Source organism: Seriola aureovittata, chromosome 11 (assembly GCF_021018895.1).
Source record: "Seriola aureovittata isolate HTS-2021-v1 ecotype China chromosome 11, ASM2101889v1, whole genome shotgun sequence".
NCBI classification, from domain to species: Eukaryota; Metazoa; Chordata; class Actinopteri; order Carangiformes; family Carangidae; genus Seriola; species Seriola aureovittata.
The window spans coordinates 24,965,343-24,976,706 of record NC_079374.1 but is presented as its reverse complement, the minus strand read 5'-3'; the positions used below and the strand labels follow the sequence as shown (position 1 = coordinate 24,976,706).

Here is an 11,364-nt window from a genome sequence, read left to right as displayed (position 1 = left end):
GGCCGGTTAGCTCAGTTGGTTAGAGCGTGGTGCTAATAACGCCAAGGTCGCGGGTTCGATCCCCGTACGGGCCATCTGAATCTTTTCGTTACATGTGGGTCGTCTATCTGCTGTACAGTTAGCTTCTGTCAATGTGTCAAGGAGGGAGGTATCTGATAGAATACTGATAACAAATTGTTCATCTATGAATAAACATGCAATATGATAAATAAGTGTTTATTAATAAATACAAGGATATTTAAATGAAAAAAGTCAAACATTTATAAATCTATGATTAAATTAATAAACAAATAAATGTTAATAATGATTTTTAAAAAATTGAAATTAATATCTGTAATTCATTTCTACGAATCCACATTCAGTTCAGTACTACTGTGTCTGTTGATAATAGTATTGGACAGTTATGCATTACTTAGGATTGCATTGCAGTTACGTAATAATTTTTTCATCAACCTGAAATGAATTACTATTTGAAATTCTATAATTACATTACAGTTACATTACCCTGTAACTCTCAGTTTCTTCAATGGCATCAGTGGGAGAAAGTAACTAAGTACATTTACTAATTTGCAGTCATGTTCAATTTTGAAGTACTTGTACTTTACATTAGTATTTCTATTTTATGTTGCTTTATACTTATACTGTATGATAGATAGATAGATAGATAGATAGATAGATAGATACTTTATTTATCCCCTAGGGGAAATTCATGAATTTATTTAGGAGGGAGCTTCACCACATTTGTTTCAAAGCTTCAGATAGTACGGTAGTTACTTTTCAGATTTAGATTATTAGTACATAAACTTTTTCACCTGTTTAACCTCAGATAGTTTACCTTTGTACCATTTAAGCTTATGCACTGGACCTGAACTGGGTGTTCTAAACTTTTTGACACTTTCGGTGTCAGTGTGTATGATGAATATTGAATTTCGCAATTTCTCATATACCTGAACCCCAGTTGCTTTTGATGGCTAGTCCCTTGCAGAGAAGCCCCACCCCCAGTGTGTGCGTGTGTCTGTGTGTGTGTGTGTCTGTGCGTGGCTGATTGAGAACCACATAATAAAGTGCTTTGGAGGAACGCATTCCTCAGAACTGAATGCTGTGAATGCAAAGTTTCTGTAAATATTTGTATGTGCCCTGCATTGTTGAACACAGACAGGAAAGAGGCCCTGTGCAGCACAAAACTCTGACCTCGTTTAAGTTAAATCAGGGAGGACTGTGAGTTAATTTGAAAAGCCTGAGCTTGTGTCCTGCATGTGGATACTAAATCAGTCTTCAGAGGACATCTTTGGTTCTCTTTAAAGCCCTTTCAGACCCTTAATGCTGCGTAACTTGATCCATGCAGATAACTAATGCAGTTTTACAGATTCATATGACACATAAAAAATGTCATGTCAGTGCTGAGAAGCAGCTGGGCCGACACTTTGAAGTGAGGACATAAGGTCATACTGTGTTTCCAGAATAGGCGTCTTGGATTTTTACTACATCAAGGTTTAATGATCACATGTTGGTCCAGTGAAGAAGGCCAGTAAGGATCTACAACTGTTTCTATTAATGTTGATCTTTTCTGTTTCACCGACTTTTATTTCAACCTCTGAGTAAAGTGCCCCACAGAGACAAGCAGCAGTAGCTCCTTGCCTCAGTAAAGGTTAAAGGTCAAGAGTTCAATTCTAAAAACAGTAACATTAACTGTGTAAACAATACTCACTGGTCACTGCTGTTTGTAGCATGAAATACCAGCACAAGACAGTGAGCTGTTCATCATCAGGGATGTGTAGTGAATTCCAGCTGTTGTTACAAAAATAGTTGTCAGCACTTAGAATCAGTCTTTCCTTTGTTGAGTTTTTCATCATTTAGATACAAATGGTTTACATTGCAGAAGTCTTTGTCACTCAGATGTTTCCAGTCCAGCCTGTTTTCCTTGAAGTGTCTGAGATCACTGTTTTTATTATGTGTACCATGCTCTTATTTTTGTTTACAGTGATCTGTGGGACAGAGAGCAGATTGAAGAAACAGAGGATGAGAGGAGAGATTATTGGAAAGACCTGGACATCTTTCATGTTTTTGTTTCTTTTTCTGTGTGAAAAAAAAATAAAGAAGAAAATCTCATGGGATTTTAACTGAGTCACTGTCTTTGCCCAGATGTTCTCTTATGGCTGGAGGCTCTGGTTGGTGATGTCATTTTTTCCAGGGGTCAAAGGTGTCCTCTTCCTCATCACAGAACATGCCAGCAACATGATGTTACAGAGGCTGTCCGGTGACATTATTAGACTTTTAATTCTGGTGCACTAATGTGTTAGCAGTGTTTTCATCGATGTAGCCGGTTGAGGTGCAGCTAGTTTTAACTATTTTATCAGTGGTTTACTCCAGTGGTTCCCAACCTAGGGCTGGAGCCTTTCAAAAGGGTCACAAGACAAATATGAGGGGCCTGCAGATGATTAATGAGACAGGAAAGGAGAAAAAACAACTGCAACACAAATGTGCACTCACTGGTTTTGGATGTTTCTGTAGTTTTTGCTTTTTTGTGGAAAAACCTGGTCATTTTACGTCTTTGAGCCTCAAACTGAACCTTTAACAGCTGATAAACATCTGACAACAGACTCCAGACACTGACGACAGCTTTAATCTCCCACAACATGATGCATTGATTGATAAGCTTATTATATAGATATACATATATGTATGTATGTATGTATAATGATGTACATATGCATTTTTTTCCTGTAAAATCTGAGTTGCTATAAAATAAATGTAGTGCAGTAAAACGTATAAAGCAATATAAACAAGTTACTATGTACTTACAGGTTGTACAGTACTTGGGTAAATGAACTTAGTTAGTCTAGTCTATATATATATATATATATATATATATATATATATATATATATATATATGAGAGAGAGAGAGAGAGAGAGAAAGAGAGCGTGATGATGCTTGACTTCTTTTTTAACAATATTTTCTTTATAGATATCACAGTATGAAGAGATTGAGAAAACATTACCTTTTGTTTTTTGCGAATGAAAACAGTTTGTGTCACCTACTCTTGAAACCTGGACTTTGTTTCTAATAATGCATCAAATCAAATAACAGAAAACTATAATATATTAATATAATATTAACAGTGTATTTTGCTACACACCTGTCTATTCATTTTGAGATGGGTTAAATCAGCGCAGTTGTGTTTGTTCATGAAGTACGTAAAACACAGTCACATGGAAAATTACACTGGTGGTTATGTATACTTGTCCGTACTCAGTAACATTGCAACTTAATGGATGTTTTTAAAATATAGTTTGTGCAGTCTGAGTCTGGAAATGCTATTACATATTTGGATGGCACAGCTCAGCAGCCCTGGAAATGTTGAAATCAGGTGGAGATGATCTGTTCTCCAGAGTCATGAGAGCTGAGGGGTTTAAACAGGATGGGGGAGAGGTTGCATAAGAGAGGGGATGAGCCAGTAGGGGGCAGTCTTCACTGACAAAGAGTTCACAGTTGTCAGACTTATTGTTTGCTGTGACCAGGAACTGAGATTCATCATAGACAAGGTTATAAGGCTTTCATCAAAAGTAGCAATATTTGGATAAGAGGAGAAAAAGCAGATTTCCCCTTTTTTCACATTTTCCCTTTGCCGCAACTCTTTTTTTGGGGGGGGGGCTTGTTTAAATTTTCATTAACAGCAGTAAAAGTTCACTCACATTCACAGAGAAAATGTTTCCATGTGGGACGATGAGTCATGAGCATGAGACCAAGAGAAGACTCCAAGAGGATGTGGGAGACTGAACAGAGGACGGTGATGAGAAAAAGAGGGATGAAGAGAGGGGGGGATCAGAGAGGAGGAGGAGAGAGATGGTGTGAGGGGCCAGTAGGAGCCAAAGCGAGAGAAGTGGTGGGAGGAGAAGGAGAGTGAAGGAAGTGTTGAGAGGGCCAATTGACTAGAGCTGCATTAAAAGTGAATTTTCCAACACTATCATTGAGGTTAAGGGATTTTTAGAGATTATTGCATGGTTGCATTTAAATTATATATTCAAAATGAAGCTTTTTTACATGCACCACAGTTTCATCATTACAAGCCACATCTAAACAGATTTAAAGCATTGTGGATTCATAAATCACTCATGTTTCCACTGGTTTAGCATGAAAAATAACATGTGCTCTAAAAAAAAAAAAAAAAAGCATACATTTTTCATATATTTGAAAAAAAAGAAACATGCATCGCCACATGAGCTCATGAGAACCAAAAGAACATGAAGAATTAATTCTCACGAATGGAGAAGTTGCAGTTTTTTTTACGCAGCTGTTTTCCATGCCATGTGACTGAGTATGAGTTCCCAGATCCTCACATCTCTCATCCAGGAGATTTCCTAATCCGCTACTAAAAGTGGAGATATCCAGTAGGACTTGACTTGGCTTTAAGGGTGCTACTCACAGCCACAACTGAATAGGTCTTTTATAAGGCCACTATGTGACCTTCATTCATGTCCTGCTCCTGCAGGTACGTCGTCTTTTAGACTTTTTGTAATTGCAGAGGAAATTAAGTGAGGAAAATGAAGGGTAGAGTTAGGACACGTGAAAGCATGTTTTCATTTCAGAAGGCCTTTAAGTCTGCTCTTATTTCAAAAAGACACAAAGTTAAATATAAATCTTCATTTATGCCAAAAACATTTTTCAAATTAAGACTCACTTCAGAGTTACATAATATTTTTGGAAGGTATTAGAATGTGACAGACAGAGATAACTCCTGCAGTAAGTCAGCCTCAGCCAGCTGGAATAACGACATCACTCTTCCCCGCCAACTGTCGATTTCAGTCATTAGCGTGACTTCTGTTGGAGGCCATGATTCCTCAAATGAAAGATTTAGCTTTTTTTTTGCTTTTCATAGAAGAGTGTAGAATGGAATGATATTCTCTATTTGTTCCCTTTTTCAACAGATCATGAGAAAAGATAAGATATAATTTTATTAGTCCCACAGTGGGGGAAGTTTCCAGCATCACAGCAGCAAAGTGAACAGCACAAAGAAAGAAAAACAGTCCACAAGGTCCTGGGTCAGTTCTCTGTACGCCCTGTCAACTTTTGCAGGTGGCAGTAAGTTGAGCTGTAGAGACGACTCCTGTAAAAGACCAAAACAAAATGTGAACTGAGTCTACTAACAAGCATTGTTTTCATTTTTGTGTGTGTGAGTGTGTGTGTCTCATTCCTCTGTGCCACAGAGCTCCATTGTTGTCCCAAAAACTATTAAATCCTTTATTTCAACAGGGTGTCTCATTGAGATCGAGATCTTTTTTTCAAGAGACCTTTGTCGGGTTTATACAGAGACACATACATTTACAAGTATTTAAATGGACACAGATCATTCAGAGACATACATTAAACATTTTTACATTTAAGAATCTGTAACTTCATATTTTCTGAAGCTCATTCCATCTGTTTGCAGTACAGTATTTGAAACCAGTTTTCTGGGATCAGCGTGAGTAAGAGGTAGGAAGTTTAAAAAGTTAAAATGTTCTGTGACCTGACTTTGTGTGTGTAAGTGTGTCGTGTGTTTAAATGTAACCAGAGAGCAGAGATAACCCGGCAGTTTTTGCAGCCTTATGAACATACAATGCTGTTCCCTTCTATTTGTTAAGGAGCATCCCACCTTTTCATATAGGATGCAAGTGTTCAGTGAGGAAAGTGTCACCTGTGATGAAGCGCAGTGCGCCGTGATACACGGAGTCAAGAGGCTTCAGGGTGGGGGGAGAAGCATACGTGTTTACACTATCACCATAATCAGGAGCAGACATTAGGAACACATCAGTCAAACACATTGTCACACATTGTGACATTTTCCTTTATTATCAAGAACACACTGTAGAGGAACTGTGCACCGTCTGACTGTCGGGCTGGGGACACATGACTCTGCTGCGCAATGTCCCACGGCTCAAATACCATCATTACGCTCGCAGATGACACCACTGAGGTGGGACTGATGCACAGCGGTCACGAGTCTGAGGTGAGGTGTGCAGAATGGTGCTCCAACAACAACTTGGAACTCATCACCTCCGAAACAAAAAAAGGAGCTGATCATCGACTTCAGGAAACAGGAGGAAGAACCTGCTCTGTTGCGCATCAGAGGAAACATGGAGGACAGAGATCAGCCTCCAATTCCAGATGCCCACACACCTCCCAAGGACCTCACATGGTCCGTCAACACAAACCTCCCCAGTGAAGAGGGCGCCTACGACGCGCCTAAGATGCCTACGTCGAGCCACAAACATAATCAAGGACACATCAGGCCCAGGCAACCACCTCTTTTACTCTGCTGCCCTCCGGAAGGCGCTAAAGCTCCATTAAGTGGATACTCAAGTGCCATCAAAAAACTCAAATGTTACAATAGTTGCTGAGTCTGTGCAATAATATCTTGGTTAAATGCAATAATACTGCTGAACTCTAACAAGTGGTGCAATACAGACTATTAATCATCTGTTTTTATACTTCACGTGTATGCCATTTATGCAATTTATTGTGCATTTGTTTTGTCTTTTATATTTTTTATCCTGAACGTTTGTGCCACTGCGGATGTTAAGGAAGTTCAGAAAAAGTGAGCTATCGTGGGCAGCAGGTTAGGATGTGGAGAGGAAAAGTCCATGAAACATCAATCCTCTGACAAAGATTTATTCTCAAATATTGTATTTATAAACATGAGGGGGAAACACACATGGGCTGCTGCTTTGGAAACGAAACAAAAAGAGATTAAAGATTAAACTTAATAAATCAAAATAATCTCATATGTCCATCTTGAAGAAATAAGAATAAATAAAGTTTTCAGAGACTAACATGGACAAAGTATAAGAACTCTTACTAGAACTGCTGGCCCACGCAAAAGCTGAAAAAGAATGAATGAATTGGAGTGAAGTCTTTAAATAAACCAGGTAAACTCAGTCAGGTAAATGAGAGGTTGTAAGGGTGAAAACAAGAGCCAATCAGTGATGAGGAAAAGAACGGCAGTGAGGTACAGGAAGACAGGAAGAGGAGAAAAAAAGGGATCGTTACTAAAACAGAGATGCACTAAACTTTGTTGCTTAGCTGTGCAATGACAAATAAAGAAAATAAAGACATTTTATTCATTCTATTCAGTGCTGATTAGCAAATATTCTCACGTTAACCTTCCTGAACTAATACATTAAACCAGAAATGGATGTTAAGGGGCCATTAGCATTGCAGTAGACAAGTCTTGATTTAAAATGAATCTTCATTAGGAGTGAGTGAACGCCACAGAAGGTAATGAGACGCAAACAGGATTTATCAACAACAATAAACATGTAGAATGACATGTCCTTTAGGAAGCTCTAACCAAACACTCAATCAGGAGAGACGTCATTCTGAGTGATAAAACAAAACTTATATTGCCATGTGCACAAACAAGAGAAGAAAAGGGAGAGATGTGAGAGTCTATGGTGATTGGAGCCCATCGTGATGTCATCGCCCTGGGGTCTACAGACACTAGTGATGGGAAGGGGAGGGATGTGATGAGGAGTGGACTCGCAGCAGCTGACAGCAGAAGAAAGGAGAACAGATTCAAAGTTTGACAGCAGCTGCGTGACTGGCTGATAGAGATTGTGGCAAAATCTCATTGGTTTACTGAAAAGGCCCATAGTCAGCTGATTGGAAGAAGCAGGGCGAGAGAGCGAGAGAGAATTGTGAATAAATGAAGTATAAAGATTGAACTGATTCTGAGCTTCATTTGTAAAAAAGCTCACCAGTAGACTTCTGTGCTTTACCCAGTTACACCATTCGTCCATGCACTGTAAGTGTCTTCAACTCACCATCCTGCACCGCATGTGCCTGCGCTCCCGAAGGATAAATCCCAACATGTCATTGTGGTTTGAAAGGAGCCTCTGGAGCGCGCTCCCATGTTATTATTTTTCACTTTCTCTGAATTCTCTGGATATTTGAACGTACCGAGTCACCGGGCAAAGCCCAGGAATGTGGCGTTGTGTAAAACCACATCACACTGACCCAATGTACACTTGGTTTGTTTTCACACAGGAAGGTCAGATATTCTTCTCCCAACATTGAGTCCCATTTCTACTCTCTCTTTCTACTTAATTGGGAAAGATAAAACCAGGGAGGTTCCTTAAGCCCAAGGTTGTGGAGGTTTTCCTGCTGTTCCTGACCACAGGATCCATCGTGAAATTCAACGTCACAGATCCAGCTTCCCCCTGCAGGAAATTGACTCTGGTGCTATTGACCTACTATGTGTGTCACTTCAAATCTGAGAACTTTATTGGCTACTGTGCAGGGTGAGAGAAAACGTTCTGTAGGGTACAGGCTCACAAATGATACTGAAAAAAAATCAACTGAACTACGGCTGAAATAAAATTGAAACTATTTTCATTCCACTAGGTTTTCAACACAATTCCTTTAAGAACCAAGTTGAGAGCTGACTCCAGTTCTGCACACAGTGACATACAGTAAATCAGCAGTTTATCAGACTGTGCTTGATATTTTTCCACTGGAGCTGAAGTAAAGTTGTCCTCCTCTGAGTTTAAGAGGCACAGCTGCACGAGATACGAGCGCGTGTTGTGAAACTCTGCAGCTGAGACAACATGTGAGAGTTTGTTTGAATCACACATCAATTTTGCGTTCACAGATTTTATCAGATTTGATCTGTGAACGCAAAAAACACAAAAAAACAATAAAGTGAACGAAATGGCCCGAGCTGGCACGTGTAGACTCCCACTGTACACAGCACAGGGGAGCGGTCGGTCCCAGCAGCAGGTCGTGCTGGGTTTTTTTTTCCTTATTTATTTCTCATTGATTTTTTTAAACATGTCTATATTCCCATTCTAGGGAAAGTGGTCTCAGCATATATTGACTGGCTTTGGGATGGATATATATTTATATAACATACTATATGTCTACATAAACATACATATTTGTATGGGGTGGACATTTTTGTTTTGTTATGAAACTGTTCCAATTTTAACGTATATGTTTTGTCTTTTATATATGGAAATTCAATTTATGTACATTATATTTGTGTATGGCTACGAACATGATTTGTGACATCACAACTAGTTTGGATGTCTTTCAGTGAGAAAAGAGACGTGGGTGTAATTTTAATGATTTTAACTAGAAAAACCACAAAAACATCAATTTGTGGAAAACAAACCGAACACAGATTATTATTCAAAGCAGGTTGTTTTTCTGTCACCACAGTGTCAGTGGTCCCAAAGAAGCAAAATCTGGAAACGTTAAGATGTTTAATTAAAAAATTTGTTGCTTTTTATTGTTTTGGTGGAGGAGAAATTTCCTTTATCCACTTGTCATTATGTGTGAGAACATGTAAAGAAAAAACATGAAACGTGTCATCATGAAGAAACAGAGAATAACTTCAGCTTCTGAAACTTTCTTTTGTCCGCACGAGGAGAAACTTTCTCACTGGCCATAAAGAGAAGATGCAAAGCTTCTAAAACATAGCTGAGCTTGCCGTTTAATTTGCTTTAGGAAATTCAATACAAGCTCAAATCTGGGCTGCAGGCTGATTCTATTATACAACAAGTCAACAAAACCACTTCCAGAAGGCATGTAGACATGTGACTTTGCGCAGGTTGGCAAGCTAGCGTTGATATTGTAAAGCCAGGAGAGCAGCTCAGAAGAAAGCTGTTGTTGTTCTCTACTCTTACTGTGCCAGTATCCCCCTTCTTTGTTGGCATGATTGTTTCCATTTGTGAATAATAGAACATCCCATTGTGAACAGGCAGGGTCACTAAGGCAACCTGTCGCAGAGTTTAATTTGTTAACTTACTTATATGATATCCTCTCTGACCTGTAATGTTATAGCACCCGCTCCTTGTTTTCATTTAATAGAAATCATCTTCTGTGTGAGCATGTTTCACGCCGCTGACTTAGGGTGGAAAGAATGTTTTCCTCTCAGGCAGGAAATTAACTTCACTGTTATTGCTATCTAATTAAACCGCCACAGCTTGAAGTGGGGAAAAGCGGGAAACGGAGAAAAAGAAGGTGGCAGATTTTTTAAAACAGTTGTCAATTCGTTGTTGTGATTGCAATTACTGACTAAACTGAAGTGACGAAATCCGCCACGCCTGTGTTTGTCTGAAGTGTGTTGAACTTTTCAGAGGCCACTGAAGAACCACTCTACATAAAGGCCACATATGTCAGGCTGCTTTTAAAGTTTCCAATGCATCTTGTTGCACAGAGACAAAGTGTCTGTGTGGTCACCTTTCACACACCCACCTGTCTGAGAGCTCATGGTCATTCATTTAGTTGCTGCAGCCTTAAAGTCCTGGCACACCTTCACAGGTGGTTTTTGCATTTACGTTTTCATTTACTTTTATGTTTATGTTTACATTTACTCGTTTGGCTTTTATCTAAAGCGGCTGTTACGTTCTCCGATGGGGCCAGGGGATGAGGGGAGGTAATAAATGTAAAAATGTGCAAAGGAAAGAAAGATCAGGAAGCAAAACCATGTGTGAGGGAAAAACTAATGACTTTTATTATTAAACTCAAACACAACTAAATCACTGAAAAGTAACTAAAACTAAAAACTAACTAAAAGCGCTGGTTTGCAAATAACTGAGAAACCCTGAACAACCAGGAATCAGAGAACAAAAGAAAACAGGTAATCGGGACACCAAGCACCCTCCTTCACGGCAAGGAGTAAGACACATGCACACCCACACAGCCATGTCGGTGCCACACACTGGGCCACTGGCCCCGACTCAGCTCCCTCTCTCCACTATGACTCCTGCCGCTAATTAGTAAGTGGGTGCAGCTGCGTGCAGCCCATCTTCTCCCATTAGGAGGGGGAGCGGTACCTGGAGGGAGAGAGAGAGAGAGAGAGCAGCACACCGTACAACAGCACTAGGGTTGTTACAGTGACTTACACGTGGGTGAGAACACTAAACCCTCAGAGGCGGGGCTTGGTGTAAGCACTAAGTGCATCCAGGAGATGCAGGTTCACAGGAATTCCTGGGAATAAGATAAGAAGTAGCACTTGCGTTACAACTGCAGCCTCCACACGACCTGTTAGCTTTTAACTCTGCTTGGGTTGGACCTATGCAAATGTAATATATGTAGCCTACATATAGGCCATACTATAGGCTCAAAGTGTCACACGCTCATCAGCTAATTAATCCAAAACACCTGTGAAGGGTTCCTGAGTCTTTAAATGGTCTCTCAGTCTGGTTCAGTAGAATTCACAATCATGGGGAAGACTGCTGACCTGACAGTTGTGCAGAAACCCATCATTGACACCCTCCACAAGGAGGGAAAGCCTCAAAAGGTAATTGCAAAAGAAGTTGGATGTTCTCAAAGTGCTGTATCAAAGCACATTAATAGAAAGGTAGCTGGAAGGGAAAAGTG

At 39.8% G+C, this 11,364-nt stretch overlaps 1 non-coding gene across 1 annotated transcript; it reads left to right on the top strand.

The window, feature by feature from the left end:
* trnai-aau (transfer RNA isoleucine (anticodon AAU)) lies at positions 1-74 on the top strand. The gene has a single exon. It is a non-coding gene; the product is annotated as a tRNA-Ile (tRNA).
* The last annotated feature ends 11,290 nt before the right edge of the window (positions 75-11,364 follow it).